Source organism: Triticum dicoccoides, chromosome 5A (genome assembly GCF_002162155.2).
Source record: "Triticum dicoccoides isolate Atlit2015 ecotype Zavitan chromosome 5A, WEW_v2.0, whole genome shotgun sequence".
Taxonomy (NCBI): Eukaryota; Viridiplantae; Streptophyta; class Magnoliopsida; order Poales; family Poaceae; genus Triticum; species Triticum dicoccoides.
Genome location: NC_041388.1, coordinates 35,391,325 through 35,400,896, shown reverse-complemented (window position 1 = coordinate 35,400,896; position 9,572 = coordinate 35,391,325). Strand labels below are relative to the sequence as shown.

Genomic DNA, 9,572 nt, shown 5'->3' with positions numbered 1-9,572 from the left:
AGAGGACGTCTAACTTGTTTTTGCAGCGATTGATCATGTGATGTGATATGGCCAGAAGTTGTGATGAATGATGAATTGTGATGTATGAGATCATGTTCTTTGTAATAGGATTCACGACTTGCATGTCGATGAGTATGACAACCGGCAGGAGCCATAGGAGTTGTCTTTATTTTTTGTATGACCTGCGTGTCATTGAATAACGCCATGTAAACTACTTTACTTTATTGCTAAACGTTAGTCATAGAAGTAGAAGTAGTCATTGGCGTGACAACTTCATGAAGACACGATGATGGAGATCATGATGATGGAGATCATGGTGTCAAGCCGGTGACAAGATGATCATGGAGCCCCGAAGATGAAGATCAATGGAGCTATATGATATTGGCCATATCATGTCACAACTATATAATTGCATGTGATGTTTATTATGTTTATGCATCTTGTTTACTTAGGACGACGGTAGTAAATAAGATGATCCCTTAAAAAAATTTCAAGAAGTGTTCTCCCCTAACTGTGCACCGTTGCTACAGTTCGTCGCTTCTAAGCACCACGTGATGATCGGGTGTGATGGATTCTTACGTTCACATACAACGGGTGTAAGACAGTTTTACACAGCGAAAACACTTAGGGTTAACTTGACGAGCCTAGCATGTGCAGACATGGCCTCGGAACACGGAGACCGAAAGGTCGAACACGAGTCGTATGGAAGATACGATCAACATGAGAATGTTCACCGACGATGACTAGTCCGTCTCACGTGATGATCGGACACGGGCTAGTCGACTCGGATCGTGTAACACTTAGATGACTAGAGGGATGTCTAATCTAAGTGGGAGTTCATAATTTGATTAGAACTTTATTATCATGAACTTAGTCCAAAACCTTTGCAAATATGTCTTGTAGATCAATGGCCAACGCTAATGTCAACATGAACTTCAACGCGTTCCTAGAGAAAACCAAGCTGAAAGATGATGGCAACAACTATACAGACTGGGTCCGGAACCTCAGGATCATCCTCATAGCTGCCAGGAAACAATATGTCCTAGAAGGACCGCTAGGTGACGCTCCCGTCCCAGAGAACCAAGACATTATGAATGCTTGGCAGTCTCTTGCTGATGATTACTCCCTCGTTCAGTGCGGCATGCTTTACAGCTTAGAACCGGGGCTCCAAAAGCGTTTTGAGCACCACGGAGCATATGAGATGTTCGAAGAGCTGAAACTGGTTTTTCAAGCTCATGCCCGGGTCGAGAGATATGATGTCTCCGAGAAGTTCTACAGTTGTAAGATGGAGGAAAACAGTTCTGTCAGTGAGCACATCCTGAAGATGTCTGAGTTGCACAACCGTATGACCCAGCTGAACATTAACCTCCCAGATGAGGCGGTCATTGACAGAATCCTCCAGTCGCTCCCACCAAGCTACAAGAGCTTTGTGATGAACTACAACATGCAGGGGATGGAAAAGACCATTCCTGAAGTGTTCTCAATGCTGAAGTCAGCAGAGGCTGAAATCAAGAAAGAACATCAAGTGTTGATGGTCAATAAGACCACTAAGTTCAAGAAGGGCAAGGGTAAGAAGAACTTCAAGAAGGACGACAAAGATGTTGCCGCGCCTGGTAAGCCAGTTACCGGGAAGAAGTCAAAGAATGGACCCAAGCCTGAGACTGAGTGCTTTTATTGCAAGGGGAAGGGTCACTGGAAGCGGAACTACCCCAAATACTTAGCGGATAAGAAGGCCGGCAACACCAAAGGTATATTTGATATACATGTGATTGATGTGTACCTTACTAGTACTCGTAGTAACTCCTGGGTATTTGATACCGGTGCCGTTGCTCATATTTGTAACTCACAGCAGGAGCTGCGGAATAAACGGACACTGGCGAAGGACGAGGTGACGATGCGCGTCGGGAATGGTTCCAGAGTCGATGTGATCGCCGTTGGCACGCTGCCTCTACATTTACCTACGGGATTAGTTTTGAACCTTAATAATTGTTATTTAGTGCCAAGTTTGAGCATGAACATTGTATCTGGATCTCGTTTAATACGAGATGGCTACTCATTTAAGTCTGAGAATAATGGTTGTTCGATTTATATGAGAGATATGTTTTATGGTCATGCTCCGATGGTCAATGGTTTATTCTTAATGAATCTCGAGCGTAATATTACACATGTTCATAGTGTAGATGCCAAAAGATTTAAAATTGATAACGATAGTCCCACATACTTGTGGCACTGCCGCCTTGGTCACATTGGTGTCAAGCGCATGAAGAAGCTCCATGCCGATGGACTTTTAGAGTCTCTTGATTATGAATCGTTTGACACGTGCGAACCATGCCTTTTGGGCAAAATGACCAAGACTCCGTTCTCTGGAACAATGGAGCGAGCAACCAACTTGTTGGAAATCATACATACCGATGTGTGCGGTCCAATGAGCGTTGTGGCTCGCGGAGGATATCGTTATGTTCTCACTCTCACAGATGACTTGAGTAGATATGGGTATGTCTACTTAATGAAACACAAGTCTGAGACCTTTGAAAAGTTCAAGGAATTTCAGAATGAGGTAGAGAATCAACGTGACCGAAAGATAAAATTCTTATGATCAGATCGTGGAGGAGAATACTTAAGTCACGAATTTGGTACACACTTAAGGAAATGTGGAATCGTTTCACAGCTCACGCCGCCTGGAACACCTCAGCGAAACAGTGTGTCCGAACATCGTAATCGCACCCTATTGGATATGGTGCGGTCTATGATGTCTCTTACCAATTTACCGCTATCATTTTGGGGATACGCTCTAGAGACAACTACATTCACTTTAAATAGGGCACCGTCTAAATCCGTTGAGACGACACCGTATGAATTATGGTTTGGAAAGAAACCTAAGCTGTCGTTTCTAAAAGTTTGGGGATGCGATGCTTATGTCAAGAAACTTCAACCTGAAAAGCTCGAACCCAAGTCGGAAAAATGCGTATTCATAGGATACCCTAAGGAAACTGTCGGGTATACCTTCTACTTAAGATCCGAAGGCAAGATCTTTGTTGCCAAGAACGGATGCTTTCTGGAAAAAGAGTTTCTCTCGAAAGAAGTAAGTGGGAGGAAAGTAGAACTCGATGAAGTACTACCTCTTGAGCGGGAAAGTGGCGCAGCGCAGGAAACCGTTCCTGTGATGCCCACACCAATTGAAGAGAAAAACAATGATGATGATCAAGGTACTTCGGATCAAGTTACTGCTGAACTTCGTAGGTCCACAAGGACACGTTCCGCACCAGAGTGGTACGGCAACCCTGTCCTGGAAATCATGTTGTTAGACAACAATGAACCTTCGAACTATGAAGAAGCGATGGCGGGCCCGGATTCCAACAAATGGCTTGAAGCCATGAAATCCGAGATAGAATCCATGTATGAAAACAAAGTATGGACTTTGATAGACTTGCCCGATGATCGGCGAGCGATAGAAAACAAATGGATCTTTAAGAAGAAGACGGACGCGGATGGTAATGTTACAATCTATAAGGCTCGACTTGTCACTAAGGGTTATCGATAAGTTCAAGGGGTTGACTACGACGAGACTTTCTCTCCCGTAGCGAAGCTGAAGTCCGTCCGAATCATGTTAGCAAATGCCGCATACTATGATTATGAGATATGGCAAATGGACGTCAAAACGGCATTCCTTAACGGGCATCTTAAGGAAGAACTGTATATGATGCAGCCGGAAGGTTTTGTCGATCCTAAGAACGCTAACAAAGTATGCAAGCTCCAGCGATCCATTTATGGGCTGGTGCAAGCATCTCGGAGTTGGAATATTCGCTTTGATGAGATGATCAAAGCGTTTGGGTTTATGCAGACTTATGGAGAAGCCTGCGTTTACAAGAAAGTGAGTGGGAGCTCTGTAGCATTTCTCATATTATATGTAGATGACATACTCTTGATGGGAAATAATATAGAATTTCTGGACAGCATTAAGGCCTACTTGAATAAGTGTTTTTCAATGAAGGACCTTGGAGAAGCTGCTTATATATTAGGCATCAAGATCTATAGAGATAGATCGAGACGCCTCATAGGTCTTTCACAAAGCACATACCTTGATAAGATTTTGAAGAGGTTCAAAATGGATCAGTCCAAGAAGGGGTTCTTGCCTATGTTACAAGGTGTGAGATTGAGCTCGGCTCAGTCACCGACCACGGCAAAAGATAAAGAAGATCTATTATGTATGCCATGCTGTGTACCAGACCCGATGTAAACCTTGCCGTAAGTTTGGTAGCAAGATAGCAAAGTAATCCCGGCAAGGAACACTGGACAGCGGTCAAGAATATCCTGAAGTACCTGAAAAGGACGAAGGACATGTTTCTCGTTTATGGAAGAGACGAAGAGCTCGTCGTAAAGGGTTACGTCGACGCTAGCTTCGACTCAGATCTGGATGACTCTAAGTCACAAACCGGATACGTGTATATGTTGAATGGTGGAGCAGTAAGCTGGTGCAGCTGCAAGCAGAGCGTCATGGCGGGATCTACGTGTGAAGCGGAGTACATGGCAGCCTCGGAGGCAGCGCATGAAGCGATTTGGGTGAAGGAGTTCATCACCGACCTAGGAGTCATACCCAATGCGTCGGGGCCGATCAAACTCTTCTATGACAACACTGGAGCTATTGCCCTCGCCAAGGAGCCCAGGTTTCACAAGAAGACCAGGCACATCAAGCGTCGTTTCAACTCCATCCGTGAAAATTTTCAAGATGGAGACATAGAGATTTGCAAAGTGCACACGGATCTGAATGTCGCAGATCCACTGACTAAACCTCTCTCGCGTGCAAAACATGATCAACACCAGAACTCTATGGGTGTTCGATTCATCACAATGTAACTAGATTGGTGACTCTAGTGCAAGTGGGAGACTGTTGGAAATATGCCCTAGAGGCAATAATAAAAGTATTATTATATTTCAATGTTCATGATAAATGTCTTTTATTCATGCTATAACTGTATTATCCGGAAATCGTAATACACGTGTGAATACTTAGACCACAATATGTCCCTGGTGAGCCTCTAGTTGACTAGCTCGTTGTGATCAACAGATAGTCATGGTTTCCTGACTATGGACATTGGATGTCGTTGATAACGGGATCACATCATTAGGAGAATGATGTGATGGACAAGACCCAATCCTAAGCATAGCATAAAAGATCGTGTAGTTCGTTTTGCTAGAGCTTTGCCAATGTCAAGTATCTCTTCCTTCGACCATGAGATCGTGTAACTCCCGGATACCTTAAGAGTGCCTTGGGTGTATCAAACGTCACAACATAACTAGGTGACTATAAAGGTGCATTACAGGTATCTCCGAAAGTATCTGTTGGGTTGACACGGATCGAGACTGGGATTTGTCACTCCGTATGACGGAGAGGTATCTCTGGGCCCACTCGGTAATGCATCATCATAATGAGCTCAATGTGACCAAGGTGTTGGACACGGGATCATGCATTACGGTACGAGTAAAGTGACTTGCCGGTAACGAGACTGAACAAGGTATTGGGATACCGACGATCGAGTCTCGGGCAAGTAACGTACCGATTGACAAAGGGAATTGCATACAGGGTTTGATCGAATCCTCGACATCGTGGTTCATCCGATGACAACATCGAGGAGCATGTGGGAGCCATCATGGGTATCCAGATCCCGCTGTTGGTTATTGACCTGAGAGCGTCTAGGTCATGTCTGCATGTCTCCCGAACCCGTAGGGTCTACACACTTAAGGTTCGGTGACGCTAGGGTTATTAGGAAGACTAGTATGTGACTACCGAATATTGTTCGGAGTCCCGGATGGGATCCTGGACGTCACGAGGAGATCCGGAAGGGTCCGGAGGTAAAGATTTATATATGGGAAGTTGTCAAACGGACACCGGGAAGTTTCGGGGTCATACCGGTATTGTACCGGGGCCACCGGAAGGGTTCCGGGGGTCCACCGGGAGGGGCCACCCCTCCCGGGGGGCCACATGGGCTGCGTGGGGCAGGGAGCCAGCCCCTGGTGGGCTGGCCGCACCCCCTCCCTTGGGCCCATGCGCCTAGGGTTGAGGGGGGAACCCTAGAGGGGGCGCCCCCTTGGCTTGGGGGGCAAGCCACCCTCTCCCCTCTCCCCTAGGCCGCCGCACCCCCCCTAGATGGGTTCTAGGGGGCCGGACCCCTTCTCCCTTCCCCCTATAAATAGAGGGGTGAGGGGAGGGCAGCCGTACCACCCTCCAAGGCGCAGCCCTCCCCTCCCCAACACCTCTCCTCCTCCGTTGTGTGCTTAGCGAAGCCCTGTCGGAGTACTGCCTCTCCACCATCACCACGCCGTCGTGCTGCCGGTGGAGCTGTCTTCCTCAACCTCTCCTTCCCCCTTGCTGGATCAAGAAGGAGGAGACGTCTCCCGTCCCGTACGTGTGTTGAACGCGGAGGTGCTGTCCGTTCAGCACTTGGTCATCGATGATTCGAATCACGTCGAGTACGACTACATCATCACCTTACAAGCTTCCGCACGCGATCTACAAGTGGTATGTAGATGCAAAATCTCTCCCTGGACTCGTTGCTTAGATGAACTCATAGATGGATCTTGGTGAAACCGTAGGAAAAATTTTAATTTTCTGCAACGTTCCCCAACAGTTACACTAGTCATGAAATATCAGTGGGAATCCGAACGATTTTCTTCATCACCCGGAATCATGCAGTTCAACCCAACAGAACACAATGAGCAATAAGGTTCATAACCAATGAAGGAATGCATGTACAGTCAGTCTAAAGCAGTAAAAATGTGCAAATGTACTTCAGGAGATGGCGTGACCCGTCGATTTTCTTCATCACCCAGGTAATGCACATCTCATCAGCCAGCAGAACACAAAAAAGAGGATACGAAAATTACTGCTAAGAGGTTTGCAAAAAATCAAAGGAAAGTATTTGCTAAATTAATAAAGGAGTACTCCCTCTGTAAACTAATATAAGAGTGTTTAGATCACTAGTTTAGTATTCTAAACACTCTTATATTAGTTTACGGAGGGAGTACATATATAGTCCAAGAGATGGCATGATCCATCAGAAGTATCTGGTTGTAATAATCATGAAAATCAGTGGGAATCCGAACAATTTTCTTCATCACCCAGATCATGCACATCTCAGCCAGCAGAACATCACAAGTAACATATGTAAAACAATGATTCTGAGCATGAGAAAACAATGATTCTGAGCATGAGCAAACAATGATTCTATTAGAGTACCAGCAAAGTAGACTGAACTTTCATGGAATGATTAGTATAACTAGACCCATTTTAGTTTAGCATTACATAACAGACTAGTAGCAGTCGCACAAGCAACTATTGAGCACTGAAGAAACAGGGCAGGGAAACAACATACCCTGATGGTGCCCAGGCTGCAGCCTCAGAACCCTGCAAAACCACAAGCGACGTTAACATCAAACACACATATAAGACGCACCATGTTATGAAATGGACATATAAGATGCACATATAAGACGTTAACATCAAATTCACAGTTTAGAAAATTAGTATCTTCTTTGAAAAGGTGAAATGAGATGACTGAACTTGATTTGGCTTTTTAGCTTCCATAATTTCTACTAGCAGCAGATGTTATGAAATGGACTTACTGAATTATCTGAATCAAGGAAAGAAATTTGCAACTAGCTTCAGACCATCTATTACACAGACTGAGAAATCTATTTCCATCCAACTACTTTTACTTTTCTACAAGACTACAACAGTTTTAGACAACTCCAAAGTCCTAAATTTGTTCACAGGTTATTCAACACAAGTAAATTTGTTCACATGTTATCTACAAGATTAGAACAGTTTCAGACACCTCACACTAACAGTTTCAGATTTCAACAGATTCAGACAACTGTTTTTCAGACTTGGAACAATTTCAGTAAACTGTTCTTCAGACCACAATAGTTTCAGTAAACTATAGCAAAGTCCGAATGTCGTGGAAAACAAATGATTTCACTAACCAAGGGTCCCGGTCAGGAAGACGACGATCTCGAGGGTCCCGCCGTAGCCACCATTGGGCAGGTCGACGACGAGCGGGGTGAGCTGAGCTCGCTAAGCAGGTCGACTACTACTACAGAAAATATGCCCTCGCTAAGCTGAGATCTCAATCAACAGAGGCAAGAAGTCGACCAAACCAAACCAAACCAACCAGGGCGTTGTTCTTGACGCTGAGCATGAGAATGGAGAGGGCACCGTGCTGAACTCCTCCTCCTCCTTCTTCCCCTGCTGCCAACAAAAAAAAGACAGAACCAATGACCGTGTCAGTAAGCTGCTGTGGCGGATGAGAACACCGTCGAGGGAGAAGAGGGGCGGAGGAAAGCAGCAGTGCTAATCTAGTTTGAAGAACAATGCCAGCAACTCAACATGGCCTCCTACTTATTGGTAGGCAAAGGATGGTAAGCAATGATGCAGAGAATGGCCAGGTAATTAAGGGGCAACGTGATTGTGCCCAGCAGCAGTAGATGGTGGTCTACTGTTTGTTTGACAGCATTATTAATAGGTGTTTCGTGCTGTCTTCTCAGGCAACAACAGTCAGGTACAAGTACACCTAGCAACAGAGCTGCCAAGGATGGATGGACAATGCATATCATCTGTCAAGAAAGATCTACCCACCTAACTGAAAATTGAACGGTAGTATGTGACTGGAATGAAAGGAGAAAAAAGGAATTCCAGGTCCTTTTTCTGGAAACAAAATAATTTACCAGACGCATGCATACACGGGCCAGGGAAGAAAATGATGCAGTGAATTAGTCTGACAGATAGAGAGAAAGAACAGGGAAGGGGATTGTACTACACACCGGGACGTCCTCTTGGAAGACGCCGTAGCTGTGGGGTGCCTCCATGGCGAACTCCATGATGTTCCTCGGAGCATCAAACCCTGCAATTGAGCCCAATGAGAATCGGTTAAACTTGCTGCAACACACTGGACTTGGATCGTTCTAAAAAACCCAGCGGAAGCTACTAATCGAGCGAGAAGAGGGGCTCACCGGTGTGCCCTTGCTTGGCGGTGACGTGGAAGGCATCGAGGTCGAGGCGGGAGCGGAGCTTGGCGGCCTCGAGGTCGTAGAGCGGGAGGAGGAGGTGCACGGCCTCGGCGTCCGCCGGGACGTAGAGCGCGGACTCCTCGGTGCCGGCCAGGAGGCGGCGCACGGCCTCGGCGTCCGCGGATCAGAGGGCCGCGAAGAGCGCCTGGTGGGAGAGCGGCGGGAGATCCATCATCGAGCAGGCGGCCAACCGGAGAGCCGGCGCGGAGCTGACCAAACGGAACCCTAGCACGTCGGCCGACCTTCTCGACTCGATCTAGGGCATAGGGTAGGGAAAGATGGTGAGGGGAGGGAGGGACGAGGTCGGCGGTGGTGGTGAGGAGGGCTGCGAGGTCGGCGGTGGGTGGGAGCGGCGGGGAGAGAACTAGATCAGGGAAAGGAGGCTGGGGAGAGGACTGGATCGAGGGAGGAGGTGGCGACAGCTGCGAGGAGAGGAGGGGTGCGATGGGGGGAGTCGATGGGATCCAGAGCTCGGTCACCATGGCTGCGCCGCGGGCTAGAGTTTTGGG

The 9,572-nt window shown here is 46.7% G+C and overlaps 1 non-coding gene and 2 pseudogenes across 1 annotated transcript; all 3 read right to left on the bottom strand.

Annotated features, from left to right (window-relative positions):
- Window positions 1-6,605: 6,605 nt before the first annotated feature.
- Window positions 6,606-6,683, bottom strand: LOC119304569. Its single transcript, XR_005148356.1, has one exon. It is a non-coding gene; the product is annotated as a small nucleolar RNA R12 (small nucleolar RNA).
- A 364-nt stretch (window positions 6,684-7,047) lies between these two features.
- LOC119304560 lies at window positions 7,048-7,122 on the bottom strand (annotated as a pseudogene).
- Window positions 7,123-7,330: 208 nt separating this feature from the next.
- LOC119299110 lies at window positions 7,331-9,235 on the bottom strand (annotated as a pseudogene).
- Window positions 9,236-9,572: the final 337 nt, after the last annotated feature.